General features: G+C 37.6%; 9 non-coding genes across 9 annotated transcripts; all 9 read right to left on the bottom strand.

The window, feature by feature from the left end:
- Positions 1–182: 182 nt before the first annotated feature.
- On the bottom strand, positions 183–254 carry Trnap-agg (transfer RNA proline (anticodon AGG)). Its single transcript has one exon. It is a non-coding gene; the product is annotated as a tRNA-Pro (tRNA).
- Positions 255–1,939: 1,685 nt separating this feature from the next.
- Positions 1,940–2,011, bottom strand: Trnap-ugg (transfer RNA proline (anticodon UGG)). Its single transcript has one exon. It is a non-coding gene; the product is annotated as a tRNA-Pro (tRNA).
- A 945-nt stretch (positions 2,012–2,956) lies between these two features.
- On the bottom strand, positions 2,957–3,028 carry Trnap-cgg (transfer RNA proline (anticodon CGG)). Its single transcript has one exon. It is a non-coding gene; the product is annotated as a tRNA-Pro (tRNA).
- A 574-nt stretch (positions 3,029–3,602) lies between these two features.
- Positions 3,603–3,674, bottom strand: Trnap-ugg (transfer RNA proline (anticodon UGG)). Its single transcript has one exon. It is a non-coding gene; the product is annotated as a tRNA-Pro (tRNA).
- A 1,182-nt stretch (positions 3,675–4,856) lies between these two features.
- On the bottom strand, positions 4,857–4,928 carry Trnap-agg (transfer RNA proline (anticodon AGG)). Its single transcript has one exon. It is a non-coding gene; the product is annotated as a tRNA-Pro (tRNA).
- Positions 4,929–6,850: 1,922 nt separating this feature from the next.
- On the bottom strand, positions 6,851–6,922 carry Trnap-agg (transfer RNA proline (anticodon AGG)). Its single transcript has one exon. It is a non-coding gene; the product is annotated as a tRNA-Pro (tRNA).
- A 190-nt stretch (positions 6,923–7,112) lies between these two features.
- On the bottom strand, positions 7,113–7,184 carry Trnap-agg (transfer RNA proline (anticodon AGG)). Its single transcript has one exon. It is a non-coding gene; the product is annotated as a tRNA-Pro (tRNA).
- Positions 7,185–8,186: 1,002 nt separating this feature from the next.
- On the bottom strand, positions 8,187–8,258 carry Trnap-agg (transfer RNA proline (anticodon AGG)). The gene has a single exon. It is a non-coding gene; the product is annotated as a tRNA-Pro (tRNA).
- Positions 8,259–8,795: 537 nt separating this feature from the next.
- On the bottom strand, positions 8,796–8,867 carry Trnap-cgg (transfer RNA proline (anticodon CGG)). Its single transcript has one exon. It is a non-coding gene; the product is annotated as a tRNA-Pro (tRNA).
- Between the last annotated feature and the right edge of the window lie 308 nt (positions 8,868–9,175).

Raw genomic sequence — 9,175 nt, 5'->3', positions numbered from 1 at the left:
TTGAACTTTGAATCTTGGACTAAATAAAATGTACCAGTCGGTTATTAGGGGCGCAGTAATAGTATAGTATACCTATTTTTCTTGAAATTTAATAGGTTCTGCGGCCCATTGACTTATTTCAGGTGACAATGCGGCCCCATATAATTGATATTTGGTATAAATTCAAAATAATCTTCTTTATAGGGCTCGTCCGGGAATTGAACCCGGGACCTCTTGCACCCTAAGCAAGAATCATACCCCTAGACCAACGAGCCGATAAAGTTTCGTTTATTTGCGGCCGGCCGGAGATTTTTGTGCGGCCCGTTAATCATTTTCACTCCAAAACTAGTATTTTGAACTTTGAATCTTGGCCTAAATAAAATGTACCCGTCGGTTATTAGGGGGGCAGTAATAGTATACCATACCTATTTTTCTTGAAATTTAATAGGTTCTACGGCCCATTGACTTATTTCAGGTGACCAATATAATAAAAGGCTGGACATCACTGTCCTAGACCAACGAGCGGCAGAGGTTAAGTCCTTTCCCTTCATATTTTATAGAATATTTGGCATTTGATGTATTTGACATTTCACTTCATATTATATGAAAGTACGAAGTACGAAAGAAGTTGGATTTATTTGCTTCATATTACATGAATGAAACTTTTTGATATTTGGTATAAATTCAAAATAATCTTCTTTATAGGGCTCGTCCGGGAATTGAACCCGAGACCTCTTGCACCCAAAGCAAGAATCATACCCCTAGACCAGTGCTTCTCAAACCGGGCCACTTGGCTCACTAAAGGGGGAATTTTTAATTCCAGGGAGGAAATTTTCTCTAGGGAGGAATTGGGGAGGAAAAACTGTATATGAAAAAAACTTTAAATTTTTAATTTTATGTGTAACAAAAAAATCCTCTCGAAGAGGTTGTTTAGATGTCTACAATAGTGCGCGAGGACAAGCTCCTTAACTGCAGTGACTGACGTTATAAACATGTCTGTTTGGTTCATAATGGCTATTGTTTTCTCTTTATTGTTAGTAAGGTACTTATAGAACTAGCTAATAAGCTAGTGATGAAAAAAAGAGGAACACACGATATTTGCGGAGACCTTCGAGCAAAATTCACACGCTTTTCTCCTCGATTTTCTTTATTAACTTCTCAACATGAGGCTCACGGTTCTCACTAACAATGAGCAACGATTTGTTTGGTTATTTTGTGAGAGCGTGCTTTTGCAATTTTGAATTTTATTCCTAAGATAAATCTTCAAAAGACATCATCCAGGTACAATATTCAGGTAGTGTAAAATTTTGGAAATTATTTTTTTTGATTTTTTGGGGGGAGGAATTGACGGTGTTTTGGTTGGTAAGGGAGGAATCGGAAAAAAACTTTGAGAAACACTGCCCTAGACCAACTAGCCGATGAAGTTTCATTTATTTGCTTCATATTATAAGAATAAAACTTTTTGATATTTGGTATAAATTCAAAATAATCTTCTTTATAGGTCTCGTCCGGGAATTGAACCCGGGACCTCTTGCACCCAAAGCAAGAATCATACCCCTAGACCAACGAGCCGGTGAAGTTGCATCTTTTTGCTTCATATTATAAGAATAAATGTTTATGATATTTAGTCCAAATTCCAAAACTTCTTATTATATGGGTCTTGCCCGGGACTTGCAACCTAAGCAAGAATCAAACCCCTAGACCAGGGATGTCCAACTTGCGGCCCGCCTGAGATTTTTGTGCGGCCCGCTAGTCATTTTCACTCCAAAAATAGTATTTTGAACTTTGAATCTTGGCCTAAATAAAATGTACCAGTCGGTTATTAGGGGCGCAGTAATAGTATAATATACCTATTTTTCTTGAAATTTAATAGGTTCTGCGGCCCATTGACTTATTTCAGGTGACAATGCGGCCACATATAATTGATATTTGGTATAAATTCAAAATAATCTTCTTTATAGGGCTCGTCCGGGAATTGAACCCGGGACCTCTTGCACCCAAAGCAAGAATCATACCCCTAGACCAACGAGCCGATAGAGTTTCATTTATTTGCTTCATATTATATGAATAAAACTTTTTGATATTTGGTATAAATTCAAAAAAATCTTCTTTAAAGGGCACGAGCCGATGAAGTTTCATATTTTTGCTTCATATTATAACAATAAATCTTTATGATATTTAGTCTAAAATTACAAAACTTCTTCTTTATAGGGCTCGTCCGGGACTTGCAACCTAAGCAAGAATCATATCCCTAGACCTAAGATGTCCAACATGCGGCCCGCCTGAGATTTTTGTGCGGCCCGCTAGTCATTTTCACTCCAAAACTAGTATTTTGAACTTTGAATCTTGGCCTAAATAAAATGTACCAGTCGGTTATTAGGGGCGCAGTAATAGTATAGTATACCTATTTTTCTTGAAATTTAATAGGTTCTGCGGCCCATTGACTTATTTCAGGTGACAATGCGGCCCAATATAATATTATAATATATAATATAATATAATATTATATTATAATAACAATATAATATATTTGGTATAAAATCAAAATATTCTTCTTTATAGGGCTCGTCCGGGAATTGTACCCGGGACCTCTTGCACCCAAAGCAAGAATCATACCCCTAGACCAACGAGCCGGTGAAGTTGCATCTTTTTGCTTCATATTATAAGAATAAATGTTTATGATATTTAGTCTAAAATTACAAAACTTCTTCTTTATAGGGCTCGTCCGGGACTTGCAACCTAAGCAAGAATCATACCCCTAGACCAGGGATGTTCAAACTTTATCCAATGTTTCGAATTACAAACAAAACTTATTCTTTATAGAGCTCGTCCGGGAATTGAAACCAGGACCTCTTACACCCTAAGAAAGAATCATATCCCTAAACCAACGAGCCGGTGAAGTTGTATCTTTTTGCTTCATATTACATAAATAAAACTTTTTGATATTTGGTATAAATTCAAAATAATCTTCTTTATAGGGCTCGTCCGGGAATTAAACCCTGGACCTCTTGCACCCGAAGCAAGAATCATACCCCTAGACCAACGAGCCGATGAAGTTTCATTTATTTGCTTCATATTATATGAATAAAACTTTTTTTATATTTGGTATAAATTCAAAATAATCTTCTTTATAGGGCTCGTCCGGGAGTTGAACCCGGGACCTCTTGCACCCAAAGCAAGAATCATACCCCTAGACCAGGGATGTCCAACATGCGGCCCGCCTGAGATTTTTGTCCGGCCCGCTAGTCATTTTCACTCCAAAAATAGTATTTTGAACTTTGAATCTTGGCCTAAATAAAATGTACCAGTCGGTTATTAGGGGTGCAGTAATAGTATAATATACCTAAATTTCTTGAAATTTAATAGGTTCTGCGGCCCATTGACTTATTTCAGGTGACCAATATAATAAAAGGCTGGACATCACTGTCCTAGACCAACGAGCGGCAGAGGTTAAGTCTTTTCCCTTCATACTGTATAGAATATTTTGACATTTGATGTATTTGACATTTCACTTCATATTATATGAAAGTACGAAGTACGAAAGAAGTTTCATTTATTTGCTTCATATTACATGAATGAAACTTTTTGATATTTGGTATAAATTCAAAATAATCTTCTGTATAGGGCTCGTCCGGGAATTGAACCCGGAACCTCTTGCACCCAAAGCAAGAATCATACCCCTAGACCAACGAGCCGATGAAGTTTGATTTATTTGCTTCATATTATAACCATAAAACTTTTTGATATTTGGTATAAATTCAAAATAATCTTCTTTATAGGGCTCGTCCGGGAATTGAACACGGGACCTCTTGCACCCAAAGCAAGAATCATACCCCTAGACCAACGAGCCGGTGAAGTTGCATCTTTTTGCTTCATATTATACGAATAAATGTTTATGATATTTAGTATAAAATTCCGAAACTTCTTCTTTATAGGGCTCGTCCGAGACTTGCAACCTAAGCAAGAATCATATCCCTAGACCTAAGATGTCCAACATGCGGCCCGCCTGAGATTTTTGTGCGGCCCGCTAGTCATTTTCACTCCAAAACTAGTATTTTGAACTTTGAATCTTGGCCTAAATAAAATGTACCAGTCGGTTATTAGGGGCGCAGTAATAGTATAGTATACCTATTTTTCTTGAAATTTAATAGGTTCTGCGGCCCATTGACTTATTTCAGGTGACAATGCGGCCCAATATAATATTATAATATATAATATAATATAATATTATATTATAATAACAATATAATATATTTGGTATAAAATCAAAATATTCTTCTTTATAGGGCTCGTCCGGGAATTGTACCCGGGACCTCTTGCACCCAAAGCAAGAATCATATCCCTACACCAACGAGCCGGTGAAGTTGCGTCTTTTTGCTTCATATTATAAGAATAAATGTTTATGATATTTAGTCTAAAGATCCGAAACTTCTTCTTTATAGGGCTCGTCCGGGACTTGCAACCTAAGCAAGAACCATACCCCTAGACCAGGGATGTCCAGCATGCGGACGCCTGAGATTTTTGTCCGGCCCGCTAGTCATTTTCACTCCAAAACTAATATTTTGAACTTTGAATCTTGGCCTAATTAAAATGTAACAGTCGGCCATTAGGGACGCAGTAATAGTATAGTATTCCCATTTTTCTTGAAATTTAATAGGTTCTGCGGCCCATTGACTTATTTCAGGTGACAATGCGGCCCAATATAATAAAAGGCTGGACATCCCTCTCCTAAACGAACGAGCGGCTGAGGTTTAGTCTTTTGCTTTCATACTTTATAGAATTTTTAGACATATGATGCATTCCAAATTTCACTTCATATTATATGAAAGTACGTTTTCTTATGTGGTATGAAGATTCAAAAACAGTTATTTTTTATAGGGCTCGTCCGGGAATTGAACCCGGGACCTCTTGCACCCTAAGCAAGAATCATACTCCTAGACCAACGAGCCGATGAAGTTTCATTTATTTGCTTCATATTACAGGAATAAAACTTTTTTATATGGTATAAATTCAAAATAATCTTCTTTATAGCGCTCGTCCGAGAATTGAACCCGGGAACTTTTGCACCCAAAGCAAGAATCATAACCCTAGAGTCCTACACCAACGAGCCGGTGAAGTTGCATCTTTTTGCTTCATATTCTAAGAATAAATCTTTATGATATTTAGTCCAAATTCCAAAACTTCTTCTTTATTGGGCTCGTCCGGGACTTGCAACCTAAGCAAGAATCATACCCCTAGACCAGGGATGTCCAACATGCGGCCCGCCTGAGATTTTTGTGCGGCCCGCTAGTCATTTTCACTCCAAAAATAGTATTTTGAACTTTGACTCTTGGCCTAAATAAAATGTACCAGTCGGTTATTAGGGGGGCAGTAATAGTATAATATACCTATTTTTCTTGAATTTTAATAGGTTCTGCGGCCCATTGACTTATTTCAGGTGACAATGCGGCCCAATATAATAAAAGGCTGGACATCCCACTCCTATACCAACGAGCGGCTGAGGTTTAGTCTTTTGCCTTCATACTTTATAGAATTTTTTGACATTTCACTTCATATTATATGAAACTACGTTTTCTTATGTGCTATGTAGATTCAAAAACAGTTATTTTTTATAGGGCTCGTCCGGCATTTGACGTATTTGACATTTCACTTCATATTATATGAAAGTACGTTTTCTTAGGTGGTATGAAGATTCAAAAACAGTTATTTTTTTATAGTGCTCGTCCGGGAATTAAACCCGGGACCTCTTGCTCCCTAAGCAAGAATCATACCCTTAGTCCAACGAGCCTCTGAGATTACACCTTTACGTTCAAACTTCATCCAATGTTTCGAGTTACAAACAAAAGTTATTCTTTACAGGGCTCGTCCGGGAATTTAACCCGGGACTTCTTGCACCCGAAGCAAGAATCATAGCCCTAGACCAACGAGCCGATGAAGTTTCATTTATTTGCTTCATATTATATGAATAAAACTTTTTTTATATTTGGTATAAATTCAAAATAATCTTCTTTATAGGGCTCGTCCGGGAATTGATCCCGGGACCTCTTGCACCCAAAGCAAGACTCATACCCCTAGACCAACGCGCCGCTGAGGGTTAGGCTTTTCCTTTCAAACTTTATAGAATGTTTTGAAATTTGAGGTAATTGACATTTCACTTCATAATATATGAAAGAACGTTTTCCTATGTGGTATGAAGTTTCAAAAACAGTTATTCTTTATAGTGCTGGTCCGGGAATTGAACCCGAGACCTCTTCCACCCGAAGCAAGAATCATACCCCCTAGCCTAGACCAACAAGCCGGTGTGGGTTATTTTTTTCCTTTCAAACTTTATAGAATGTTTTGAAATTTGTGGTAATTGACATTTCAGGAGCAGTCAAACACCTAAAACTAAGATCTCTATGAATTTATTGTACTCCTACGTAGGGCTTTAAAAACCTTTTTAGGCCAATCAGATTGCAGCATGGTTGGAGTTTTCTTCAAGCCTGGGAATTACCCTAGCAGTAGGCGCGCTTCAATGTCTCAGATCGCGTGCAGAATTAGGCTAAAAATTAGCATGAACGTAGCTAAAATTGGTTTTATTAGACCAAAAATTCTAGTTTTTTGCGCCTATGTAAAAAAAGTTTGAATCATAGTTTTTTTAATGGCATTTTATGGAATGGGAGTTCAAAGAATACTAGATTGACATGCAAAATCTCAGAGAGCCCTATGGAGGATTTTTCGAGTAATCAGTCTCTTAATAAATTTACTGTATAATAAAACAAACAAATATTTTATGGCATTTTTTGTTGTTTGACGGCTACTTCACTTCATTTGATATGAAAGAACTTTTTGATTTCTGGAATGAAGTTACAAAAAAAAGTTATTCTTCATAGGGCTCGTCCGGGAATTGAACCCAGGACCTCTTGCACCCTAAGCAAGAATCATACCCCTAGACCAACGAGCCGATGAAGTTTCATTTATTTTCTTCATATTAGATGAATAAAACTTTTTGATATTTGGTATAAATTCAAAATAATCTCCTTTGCAGGGCTCGTCCGGGAATTGAATGTTTATGATTTATTGACTTATTTCAGGTGACAATGCGGCCCAATATAATAGACATTTGGTATAAATTCAAAATATTCTTCTTTATAGGGCTCCTCCGGGAATTGAACCCGGGACCTCTTGCACCCTAAGCAAGAATCATACCCCTAGACCAACGAGCCGATAAAGTTTCATTTATCTGCTTCATATTATATGAATAAAACTTTTTGATATTTGGTATAAATTCAAAAAAATCTTCTTTATAGGGCTCGTCCGGGAATTGAACCCGGGACCTCTTGCACCCAAAGCAAGAATCATATCCCTAGACCAACGAGCCGGTGAAGTTGCATCTTTTTGCTTCATATTATAAGAATAAATGTTTATGATATTTAGTCTAAAATTACAAAACTTCTTCTTTATAGGGCTCGTCCGGGACTTGCAACCTAAGCAAGAATCATACCCCTAGACCAGGGATGTCCAACATGCGGCCCGCCTGAGATTTTTGTCCGGCCCGCTAGTCATTTTCACTCCAAAAATAGTATTTTGAACTTTGAATCTTCGCCTAAATAAAATGTACCAGTCGGTTATTAGGGGCGCAGTAATAGTATAATATACCTATTTGTCTTGAAATTTAATAGGTTCTGCGGTCCATTGACTTATTTCAGGTGACAATGCGGCCCAATATAATTGATATTTGGTATAAATTCAAAATATTCTTCTTTATAGGGCTCGTCCGGGAATTGAACCCGGGACCTCTTGCACCCAAAGCAAGAATCATATCCCTAGACCAACGAGCCGGTGAAGTTGCATCTTTTTGCTTCATATTATAAGAATAAATGTTTATGATATTTAGTCCAAATTCCAAAACTTCTTCTTTATAGGGCTCGTCCGGGACTTGCAACCTAAGCAAGAATCATACCCCTAGACCAGGGATGTCCAACATGCGGCCCACCTGAGATTTTTGTCCGGCCCGCTAGTCATTTTCACTCCAAAAATAGTATTTTGAACTTTGAATCTTGGCCTAAATAAAATGTACCAGTCGGTTATTAGGGGCGCAGTAACAGTATAATATACCTATTTTTATTGAAATTTAATAGGTTCTGCGGTCCATTGACTTATTTCAGGTGACAATGCGGCCCAATATAATTGATATTTGGTATAAATTCAAAATATTCTTCTTTATAGGGCTCGTCTGGGAATTGAACCCGGGACCTCTTGCACCCTAAGCAAGAATCATACCCCTAGACCAACGAGCCGATAAAGTTTCATTTATCTGCTTCATATTATATGAATATAACTTTTTGATATTTGGTATAAATTCAAAATAATCTTCTTTATAGGGCTCGTCCGGGAATTGAACCCGGGACCTCTTGCACCCAAAGCAAGAATCATACCCCCAGACCAACGAGCCGGTGAAGTTGTTTTGCTTCATATTATAAGAATAAATGTTTATGATATTTAGTCCAAATTCCAAAACTTCTTCTTTATAGGGCTCGTCCGGGACTTGCAACCTAAGCAAGAATCATACCCCTAGACCAGGGATGTCCAACATGCGACCCGCCTGAGATTTTTGTCCGGCCCGCTAGTCATTTTCACTCCAAAAATAGTATTTTGAACTTTGAATCTTGGCCTAAATAAAATGTACCAGTCGGTTATTAGGGGCGCAGTAATAGTATAATGTACCTATTTTACTTGAAATTTAATAGGTTCTGCGGCCCATTGACTTATTTCAGGTGACAATGCGGCCCAATATAATAGACATTTGGTATAAATTCAAAATATTCTTCTTTATAGGGCTCGTCCGGGAATTGAACCCGGGACCTCTTGCACCCGAAGCAAGAATCATACCCCTAGACCGACGAGCCGATAAAGTTTCATTTATCTGCTTCATATTATATGAATATAACTTTTTGATATTTGGTATAAATTCAAAAAAATCTTCTTTATAGGGCTCGTCTGGGAATTGAACCCGGGACCTCTTGCACCCAAAGCAAGAATCATACCCCTAGACCAACGAGCCGTTGAAGTTGCATCTTTTTGCTTCATATTATAAGAATAAATGTTTATGATATTTAGTCCAAATTCCAAAACTTCTTCTTTATAGGGCTCGTCCGGGACTTGCAACCTAAGCAAGAATCATACCCCTAGACCAGGGATGTCCAACATGCGGCCC

The sequence above is a fragment of the Clavelina lepadiformis genome, chromosome 7, assembly GCF_947623445.1.
Source record: "Clavelina lepadiformis chromosome 7, kaClaLepa1.1, whole genome shotgun sequence".
In the NCBI taxonomy this organism is placed as follows: domain Eukaryota; kingdom Metazoa; phylum Chordata; class Ascidiacea; order Aplousobranchia; family Clavelinidae; genus Clavelina; species Clavelina lepadiformis.
Note: the sequence above shows the minus strand (reverse complement) of the source record. Positions and strands in the feature narration are given on the sequence as shown.